At 44.9% G+C, this 11,341-nt stretch overlaps 1 long non-coding RNA gene across 1 annotated transcript; it reads right to left on the bottom strand.

The window, feature by feature from the left end:
* Positions 1-3,062: 3,062 nt before the first annotated feature.
* Positions 3,063-9,490, bottom strand: LOC123133469 (uncharacterized). Its single transcript, XR_006465268.1, has 3 exons — positions 8,334-9,490; positions 7,399-7,499; positions 3,063-3,546 (listed from the first exon to the last, which is right to left on the bottom strand). It is a non-coding gene; the product is annotated as an uncharacterized lncRNA (long non-coding RNA).
* Positions 9,491-11,341: the final 1,851 nt, after the last annotated feature.

Here is an 11,341-nt window from a genome sequence, read left to right as displayed (position 1 = left end):
GGGGGGAGGGTCGCCGCCCTGGGAGGGGAGGGGGGTCACCGGCTCTGGAGGGGAGGGAGGTCGCCGGCTCGGGAGGGAAGATGGCCGGGACGGGAGACACAGGGGGAGGGAAGAACAGAGAGGGAGAGGAAGAAGAAAGAGAAGAGGAAGATGAATCTTGCATGTGGGCCCCACATGTAAGTTAACGGTCAAACTAACAGTGTGTTTAGATGCGGGCCCGACCTGTCATAATCGGTATCAACTGACGAAGACCGGACGATTTGGGTTTTTTGAAACAGCGGACCGCTCGACTGGTAGTTTTCTGAGAAAATTAAAAATCTGGTACTTTTTTGGAACCCTAGCCTGTAAACCGATAGTTTTATGCTATTTACTCATGGACAGAAGGTAACCTTTTGAGTTTTGGTACAAATAAGGTTCTATTTTTTTTGCCACTGCCAGTGACAGCGACAGGAGTTCCTATTTGACGCACTTTGTGTCAAATAGCGACCCGACGCACGCAGAGACACCCGACTCAGCCGGCCCATGGTGTAGCGATCGCGCATGTACTGTAGCTAGGATTCGAACCATAAACCCATTGATCGCAAGGAGGGTTGCTAAACCAGTCGACTTAACAATCGTTCATGACTAAAGAGGAGTGTGTAAGTTTAAGAACAAAGTTAAATGCAGAATCAGGGCGTTTTTTCTTTTTTTAACTTTACTTGGAACTTTTTGAAAAGTCAGTAATGTTTGAACTGAAAATTGTTTGAACAACTCGAGCAAACTTTACTACTCAAACTTTTTGGAAAAAGCGTAATTGTTTTTACAGGAACAATTTTTGAAAAATCCCGAACATTTTTTGAATTTTGATAGCAAAGTTTTATAACAGGAACATTTTTTCAAAATCTGAACAAAAATCAAAGCGCAAAACAATTTCTGAAATTCCTGAACATTTTCTGAAAATGCAAACATTTTTCAGTTTTGAGAAGATTTTTCATTTGGAGCATTTTTTGGAAACACAAAAAGAAATAAAAACTGCGAACAAATTTGAAGTCCTGAATAGTTGTTTGGAAAGACAAACAACTTTTGGAAAATCGAACATTATTCTAAGAGACGAACAATTTTTTTGAAAGCACGAACAATTTGGAAAACGAAGAACATTTTTTTTAAGTTTACAATTTTTTTATTTTTGGAACAAATTTGAAAAATTAACCTTTTTGGAAATTCATGGAAGAAAAGAAATGCGATTTTTTTTAAAATGTGAACAATTTTTGAAAAAAGTGAACAAACTTTAAAAAAGTGAAAAAATATTCAAATCCCGAACATGTTTTTTTAAAAACGTGAATTGCTTTTGGAATGCTAACATTTGAGCAGGAAAGTAAGTTGAAAGTACGATCTTTTTTATGAATTCTTTGAAATTACGAAAAAAAAGAAACACAATAAAAATAAAAGAAATAGGAAAACAAAAAAAAGAAGCAAAAAAAAATCGAAAGGCCCGTAAGTAGAAACAACAAGAAAAAACCAGATTCAAGAACCTTCTAGATGGCTCCCGAAACCGGTAGAAATACTATAAAAAATGGTTTTGCTTGCAATTGGGCTGGCCCACTGCATCGTTCCCTCGCGCAACCGTGTGCGAAGCGTCAACATTACGATGCACTGAGCGGCGTATAGGGTTTTCCGACAGCGACACCTGAGTGCTACTACCTCTTTGGAGTTGTCTAAAAAAACTCATTTGAGGGGTTGCTGTGATGGCGCGCCCTCATCCTCCCGAGCGCTAGGAGGGTAACCTCATATTCGGATCTCGCTGAATGAGACGATGACAACATCTTTGACTCCGCCCCCTCCACGTAGGCATCATTTTGGAGCGGTTGTTAGCCAGGCAAACTAGTGGTGTAACACAATGTGGATGTGCGGGAGGCTGCCTAGCATTTGAGGCGGCTGTAACTCGTGTGGCATGGCAATGATGATGGTGGCAAGAGGAGTAGGGGTGCTTGCTCGGGAAGAAGTGATGACGATGACAATGTGACTGCAACCTCGCTTGTGTTCCTCTCTTTGGTGGTGTGTGCGTGCGTGCGTTGATGGGTGCTTTGGGTAGCCAAATTGGCCGGGATGTCATTGTTTCATCCATTTTTTCGCAAATTAACTGGTACCGTCTTCTTTTTTAATGAATCAAATTCTAAGGGTCTCAACTAAGAAAAATGAAATTCTAATTTTTGTTTCCATTCTTGTGAACTGGATATAGAACTCAAATTTCTAACTTGTGACGATCTGTTACTAAAATCTAAATGTTTTCTATAACTGTTTGGTTGTGTTTTCGTGACCAGACCAATTTTAGGGGTTGTTCTTTCCCGAGAACTCGAAATTTCTTCATGGCTTAACTTTCTAGCCACCACCGGGCCTTGGGTGGAAAAATGCCAGCTTTCCGAGCTTCTAACATTAAGTGAAATCAATGATCTCTGCGAATAACGCCGAAACATACTGTTATTACGCCAAAACTGCAACTCCACCAATCGATAAAAGACATATTCGGCTCAAGCGAAACACAGGGATTCTGATATTTAAAGTAGGGCCCGGAGATGATTAGTTAAACACATGGTTAATCAGAGGTGTATAATTGACACATACAAAGCTCCCTACTCAGTTAATCCCAAGTTCAAAAGAATCCATCTCTGCTCCTCAAACGGAGATAGAGATGCCACAATTAGTACCCTCAAACGGAGATAGAGATGCCACAAGTAGTACCCGCGGCTTATGAGCAGGTAACAATCTTGGTTTCAATTTGAAATTAGCCGCTAAAGGATAATAATAATAAACAACAGCTGATGTCCCCCAAATTCAGAATAGTGTATCTACTGTTTTGGGGTCTAGGAACTGAAACATAAATCACCACCAGCCATTGTCCTACAAATTAAATTCAGGCATTACATTATTTGTAAGTAACAACATCAATGCCCTAAAAACTTCAGGTAGTTCTAATTGAACATTGGAACCCATATTGTGTTCTGTTCTGCTATGCAAGGAGTCTGGAATCTAAAATAGGAGCATCGCTACTGAACAGATGCAGATTCACGACATAAAAATGGTCCCCAGCAGCAACTCTATCTGTTTCAAGATACGAAGTTCAGCACACACAAAAACAAATGAAACGCCTTTAGCAGACGCGCGCAGAAGATACCGGTATGATATGCGCGAACACAAAATATGAGCAAGATCAACTCAAGATTGTTTTGACGGCATGGAGCAAATGAACTGCAAGTTTAACTGACGAACAGGGACAATGCTAATGCATTAACAGAAACAAGTTAGTTAATCTCCACGCCAGTTGGAATGATGTGCAGATATCAGATAATGGGGACAAGTTCATGGCGTAGAAGATTAAATCCCAGTTACAGTTGAACAGGACATGTTAATCCCTACTAGTCCACATAACATTCACCAGGGCATGACACACAGACGGTCAATGTCCTTGTGGAGCACATCACAGGCCCCATGCACATCATACAGAATGGAGAAACCTACAGCAGATAATCCATTTGTTGATCTCAGGCACCAAAAAGTACCTCTTGATACCTGCAAAGCAACCACTCTCAACAGTCAAACCGATTTGAGATATTCAAAAAATTTCATTCATGGAAATTATCTCACAATATGTTTATGATTCAGACAGCAGGTATTAGTTTCAATAATGTCAAAAATGTGCCAAAAGCTCAAAGTTGAATCAATTCAGCAATATTGGACAAAACCAACAGTACAAAGAGAGAACATCAATAGGAAGATCATTATTTTGTAGCGGCACACCTTCAATCTCTATTGTTAGCATATTCTCAGGTTAATTGGCTATATCTGGTCTCAAAAGAGGATAAAAGATTAGTAATTCAGATAACTCCATTAGATCATCCTATAGCTTACCAAAGCTTGTGAAAATTTCTTTCTTATCATGGACATATGTGTTGGACTTGTGTCGAATATAGTGTACAAGGTAGGTTACAATTGAACTTTGAATAGTATTGTGTTTAGATAGGATATGGAGTCATGTCCTAATAGGACACTTGTATCCTAAGCCTCTCTTATATAGCGAGGGTAGACACACGATGTAACCTATGCCAACATAATAGCACCGGAACACAGGGGAAGCCGGCGGCATGTGCCGGTGTCCAGGGCGACCGGGTGCGGTATTGTAGCGGTGTCATGGGAGGAGCGCCCATAGTCAAGCCCCAGGGATGTAGCCATATCGATGAACGTCGTTAACAAATCTCGGTGTCGTGCTTGTGTGATTGCTTGGTCCTCGGATGATCGACGATATGCCTCGGATTTATTCTAACAAGTGGTATCATGAGCTAGGTTATTCGGAGGCCGTGGATTGTTGATCTAGAGGTGAAGATACCGTGAAAGAATCAGTCGTCGCCGAGATCAGAAGAAACGGCGCAACGTTACAATCGTGGTCAATGTCGTCGATGGAAACGTCGAGTCGGCGAGGTCTGAACGTAGCGTGCGGCAACGCAGCTGGCAGCTGGGCCAAGGTGCGGTCCAGCGGGGGGGCACGCGGTCAGGCGGTCCAAGCAGGCGCACGGCTGGAAGGGTCAGCAGCGTCGTACATGATTCGACGTGGCTTGTGGATTCAATGGTTATCTTTTGTTTTTGAGGGAAGATTCAATGGTTATCTTGGTGCAATCGGAAACAGTAAAAAGTGAAATTTGTTTTGGAAACAAAATCGGGACCGAGTACCTGGCGGCGGCCTCCCGTGTCTGACGCATAGACTTGCACAGCGCTGCAGCGGCAAGGCAGGTCCTCGGACGAGAGCAAATCGATTCAAGCGGAGAAAACTCCATCGTGGTATACATCCATCGGGGAGACGAGGGGCTATTGGCAGCAACAGCGGTGCATTGGGCTGTGCCCGGCGACAAGTAGAACATCAAAGGCAATTCCAGGGCTGGAGTTAGCGAGAGCATCAAGTAGTACAGGACTTTCTTGTGAGTAGCAGGATTCAATCAATTGATCTGGTTTTGCTGCTTGCACACGAGAAGTGTATTGGAGACTTGGGGCTTTGCTAAGTGCACGCGAATTGCGGGACATTCTCTTGAAGCTTGGTTACTTTTTCACAGGGTCAGTCATATGAAAAACCATGGCGTCAATGGATACCAGGTTTGAGGTGGAGAAGTTTGATAGAACTGAAAGCTTTGGATTATGATAGACAATGGTGAAAAAAATTATTTGCACGACAGGGATGCTCGAAGACGTTGCGGAAAGCCAAGCCAGTTAAGATGGAAATATTATGTGATGGATGAGAATCCGCGGAAGGTGATTTGGGAGGCTGGGTCAGACTAGATAGTCTGGCGGATCGACGTGGGTCGGTTGGTACAGAAGACGGTGGTGGGATCAGCGAGGACGACATAGGATCGTTATGCTGATGGTGATCGACTTCTGGGCGTGGAAACATGTGGCGCAGGCCCCGAGGGCTTGTGTGGCTTCGACAAGACTATGGTGCGGGATTGATTCAAGGTGGTGTATACATGGAGCTTGAAGTCGATGAGGCGCAGGGGTGGACTGATCATCTACCATGGAGTCATGTTGAAGATGGAGCTGGAGTCTGGAGGACTTCACTCGGTGCTGATTGAGGGGCTACGGCGTAAGTGCATAGAGAGTCGAAGCCTATTCAGCGGGAAAAGCGAGGGACACGTAATTCGGACTGGAGCCCAGTGGTCTGATGGAAGCGTGAAACTCGTCATCGTTCGGTGATGATCGGTGATACTCTGCAGTGGGGGTTGAGTGATGTGGGTCGTGACCCTTGAGACTCAACCGGGACAGCGGAGGCTCGACGCAGTAATAGCGGCGAGGCGTGTGGTATGCACGGGACATGGAGACGGGCCAGGGCTCTGGTGGCTATATATGTGGTGATACAACTGTGAATTTGACTCGGGATGACTACAAGCAACGGTGAAATTTCTTCATGTTTCAGACAGGCGGTCAAGAAAGGAGCGGTGATGTTGAGTTCAGGTAACTCTTATGTGTGACACCCAATATATGAGTTGTTAACTTTCACGCAGGTCATTGATCAGTGTGTGATGGCGTTGGACGGATACTCCGGAAGTTGGGAGCACAAAACTAGAGTAACAAGGAACTTAATTTTGCTCGAGTGTTGACTGTGGTCAAGAAAAAAAAGAGATTACAAGTTGCAGATGGAGTCACATGGAGTCTTTGGAGTAGCAGCGATACTCATGGGATAAGCTCAAGTCTAATGTACATGGAAGTTTGACGCATGAACAAATCCAGGGTGGTGGAGTATATTCGCCAAGGTGGAGTTTGTTGGACTTGTGTTGAATATAGTGTACAAGGTAGGTTACAATTGGACTCTGAGTAATATTGTGTTTAGATAGGATATGAAGTCATGTCCTAATAGGACACTTATATCCTAGGCCTCTCTTATATAGCGAGGGTAGACACACGATGTAACCTATGCCAACATAATAGCACCGGAACACAGGGGAAGCCGGCGGCATGTGCCGGTGTCCAGGGCGACCGGGTGCGGTATTGTAGCGGTGTCATGGGAGGAGCGCCCATAGTCAAGCCCCGGGGATGTAGCCATATCGGTGAACCTCGTTAACAAATCTCGGTGTCGTGCTTGTGTGATTGCTTGGTCCTCGGATGATCGACGATATACCTCGGATTTATTCTAACAATATGAGGGGCTCATGGAGTAACACAGCAGAAACATCTGGTTTCTAGTTCATAAGCATACTTTTAAGAGATGTATGAGCTATATAATCACTAACAAATTGAATTTAATCAAATTCATGCAGTAAGGCTCAAGTAAATGATCATGCATCATTTTATTAACTGATACTTCCATCAATACAAACAGATGATGCCTCTTAATTTTTACTCTGCGCAGTGTAAAAAACAAAACATTGGCAACTACTCGTCGAAAGAGCAGTGTTTAATATGAATCTACTCATGACATTTTTATAATGTGTTCATTACAAAAATTATCAAACATGTATAATGAACAAAATCGAACAACTTAGACTGCAGAGAAACCACCACAACAACTAACATGTAGTTTGGGGGTTATGAGCGTTAGACTGGCAGAGAAATGATGAGAAAATACTTAACCAAACCGCCTAATATTAGCATAATTGTACAATAACTGAAAGCGATCATTTAGGTATGATACTGATCCTGAATGAGCAATGATCTGAGATGTCCCTAAAAAAGCAATAGTGTGAAATGGCAAGCATGTACTAATAAACGAAGTTTGAAGCCAGGTGCTGAGGTGCTGTTTATTATCATCCATTTGCATTGATGGAACAAAAAATAAGTCATCCTTACAGACAAATAACAAGAGAGGAAAAAATCAATGCAATTTAGTGACCAGCAAAAGTGAAACAAGAAACACTCATTCTGCTACAACTAACAGATAGTTACCTGCTCAATCAATACATCACATTAGCATGTCTATCCGGAGAAATCATATTATGTATTGCTCAAAAGTTTAGCTCCATCATGTGCACCACCAATGCCTGTGTCTACAAGAATAACAATACCATGAACCAATGTGACCGCAACAAACAGTCATATAGGTATAAGGGCGCATCAACTAGATATTTAGATAAACACAATACTATATTTTGAGAAAATAATTCCTGTCTGACGCAACATAGGAATAGATAAACAAAATTAGCAGATAGGAAAGGAGAAGTTATCTAAAATTACACTTAAGGCAGTCCATGCCACATTGGATAAAGTAGAATATACTCATACTAGTAAATGCTAGCAATATAAGTGATCATAACTATTCATATTATGATCATATTTAAATAAATTTAGCCTGACTTCTCTGGCAAATAGACTTGCCACTTGCATCACGACTCTTCTATAATTGAAAAACTATTTTGTAACCAACAAACCAAATTGGATTACGGATTTAATATTACTAGAAAGTTCAACAAGGATGGCGATAGTGCATGAATGAAATATAACCACCTTTAAGCTTCGGAATGTGCCAATTGAGCTACCTATTTGACATTTCAGTTGGCTCAAGCAAGTTTTTCATGTAATCGTCTTCAATTTCAAAATATTGTGTATCTCATCTCAAGAAATTGCAACTATGCATTAATACTGCCATTATGAAAGTCTTGAGTGTGTCAATAGGCCAGCAACAATAAAAAGAAATAGTTCGCTTATCATACACAGAGTTTGTCAATCCACCTCAAATATATTATTTCTGCCAATCTTTTTGTTCCTTGCTGTATTCCATGGACGTCCATACAATAAACAGACAAAGTGTTTGCTACCTCTGACTCGGACCACATAACTCTACAATAGTAATCTAAGAATGTCGAGTAACTTGTTATTTTTACCTGCAGTATAGACTCCTTCGAATGGATAATAACGATACCAGGCTTTGGATTCAAAAAGTTTCTTGAATTGCAATGGTTCAAACTGAATCATGAAGACACCGATATATGTCCACAATAACACCACATTATTATCCTCCGCAAACCCTACTACCAATGGGTACATTCTCTCAACCTCTGAATTCAAAGAAAGTACCGTGTCCAGATCAATACTTCTTCCCAGCACCCATGAAGCAACACCCTTGCAATCGGCCTTTTGCTTCCATAATTGAGCGCAAAAGCCTCTGAGGAAGAGTAAACCAAGGCCACCACCCTCTGCCAGCATAACCCAAATATTGCCATTGCCCATGCCACCATTGTGTTCCACTGGCATGGGTATCCAAGATAGGCTCCGCCTGTCCAAATCAAACTCAAGAATTCCTTGAGAATCCCCAGAAATCAACCAATAAAAGGAACCCCCAACCATCACAGCAGGCATGCTCAAGAAAATCCTGGATGGAAACCCGTTAGAATCCTCGAACGGAAGTGGTGTTGAAATGAGATTGTCCCATACACCAGTCGCCGACGAGTAAACAGAGGCGACGGCTTGTGTATATCTTGTATGGTGCTGTTGCCTACCAAGACCACCTGGAAATGGTGGATGTCTCCGGGAGCACGAAGCACCGCCGCACCAACATAGGAAGTTACCGTGTTGAACCCTGGGGGAATGCCTAGGTGGTGCTGGTCACCGGTGACGGGGTCCCACACCACGAGCTTCCGCTGCTTACTAATAGGGCCGTCCAAGATGAGTACGAGGCCATGGCGGCATCCGAGGAGCAGGAAGCGCTTGCCGGCAGCGATTGGGAAGGAGAACTGGCCTTGCGAGATTCTACTGGGTGGATCCAGCGCAGGCTGGAAGTGGACGTGGAGAGAATCCATGACGAAGCAGCCGAGGAGGGGAGGGTTGCGGCGGTGGTGCGCGCGGAAGCGGCGGCAGAAGCCGGCCGGGGTCAGAAGCGAGGCTGCGCCAGAGCTTGCATACGGCGGAGGCGCGGGGAAGGGAGGAGGGCTGCGGGGCGAGGCGGAGGAGGATCTCTGGGAGAAGGTCGTCGTCGTCGTCTAGCGGCGCCGCCGCCGGCGAGCGGAGGCTGCTCATGCGGGGCATTTTTTTCCCTTGGGAGGGGAACGATGGGGTGAAGAGAAGACTCACGCGTGTCTCTCTCTGCGTAACCTAATAGCAGAGAGTGAAGCCCATTAGCCCTATTCGCATACAAAAAGCCCACTGGCCCAGGATGAGTGTGCTAATTTACGGACTTTTTAAAACATACAATCACAATAATAATACCACTTTTTTCGAAAAGGAGGTTAAACCCCAACATTTTTTTTGAAATAAGGTGAATTTATTCACTCAAATGGAGCATTAAAAGCATGCAAATCAAAATGGGCAGTGATCTGCGCCGGCGCACCGGCCCAACTATTGGGCCGGTCTACCCAACCGTCCGATCCAGTGCGCTTCAACCGTCCGATCTGCCCGTTGACTTCCCATCTCCTTTGTCCTCTTCATGTGCTGCGCGGGCGCCGCCCCCTGTCGCCTGGATGTCATCTCGGCCGCCGACCGCCACCCCTCGCCTGGAACTCCTCCCTCCGCCGCCCCGCGCTGCTGGATGCCGCAGTTGCCGCCGGTCGCCTGCTGCGTTTCTCGCCTCTATGGTGCAATAGTTGTGCCCCGTGGTTGTAGCTCCGGTGGAACGCTCGCAGCTGCAATGCATGACAACGCGCTCCGGTGGCAATGGTTCCCCGGACACAGTACCCCGACGATGAGCTCACTAAAAATGCATCTATTCTCATGGTGCCGGTAGCAGCAAAAATGTTACACGGTCATAGCAAAAGAAATGCCGGTTCCAGCAAAAAAACAATGTAGCATATCCAACATGCCCACACCCGGCACCTCTAGTGGCTTTCCCCCTCGCCGGTCGCCAGTTGAAGCTTTGCACACATATGATTGAAGCATTTATGTTAGCGGTTGCAACTTTTCTGATTTGCATAGTGTCTAGTTGTAGCTTTCTCTCAATGGTTGGAGCTTTTTCCAACTACGGTTGAAGCTTTTCTATCAATGGTTGTAGCTATTTTCTTTTTAGCAGCGCTTGGTCAAGGCTTTTTGTGTCGCTTCGGTTGAAACCTTTTTTATTGAAGGTTGTAGCATTTCATGTCAACGGCTGTAGCTTTCCGGCGATGGTGTTGACCGCTTGTAGTTTTCTCTACATCCGATTGAAGCTTTCCATCTAGGGGGATGAAGCTTTTTTTGTAAACGGTTGCAACATGAGGGGGTGCGATGGTTTCTGCAGAAGCCTTTGGTGTCGTCCATTGCTGCCCGGCTCGTCAGCGGCGAGGTAGAAGCATGAGGTGCGTGTGAGTTGCAACCGACGGGAATGGGATTGGTCAACGGTCTTGCTGCATCCAATGGCGAACGGGGCTGCAAGAGTGGCGGGGTGAGATCTACATCCATGGCCGCACGGGGATTCTATCTTCCATGGCCGATAGTGAGCTACTCAAGCGTTGCAGTGATGGGGGCAGGAGATGCGGGCGTCGGCGCTACATGCTGCAATGATGGAGGAAGGAGACGAGGATGGGGCGAGATCCGCGGAGCTAGGAGACGAGGATAGGGCGAGATCTGTGGGAGGTTGAAGAAAAACAGCGATGGATGGCCCGCATCCTACGTGTCGTTTGGTGGATGGCTGGAGTGGAGCGCGCGTGGATGCGACCGGCGCAAAGTTCGGCCGGTGCTCCGTTGCCAAACGTTTACCAATCAAAATAGCATACACCCGACCTCTGCATATTTAGGATGCCCAGAGCCTACACACACACACACACACACACACACAAACACGCCTACAAATAGCAAAGTCTTATAAGAACAAAACTATATGTAAGCGAGGATAAACACTAGTGCAGAACCGGGCTATAGCACCGGTTCATAAGGGCCTTTAGTGCCGGTTCTGTAATGATAACCCACAAGTATAGGGGATCGCAAC

Source organism: Triticum aestivum, chromosome 6B (assembly GCF_018294505.1).
Source record: "Triticum aestivum cultivar Chinese Spring chromosome 6B, IWGSC CS RefSeq v2.1, whole genome shotgun sequence".
Classification (NCBI taxonomy): Eukaryota; Viridiplantae; Streptophyta; class Magnoliopsida; order Poales; family Poaceae; genus Triticum; species Triticum aestivum.
The sequence above is the reverse complement of the archived record's forward strand: the minus strand, read 5'-3'. Positions and strand labels throughout refer to the sequence as shown.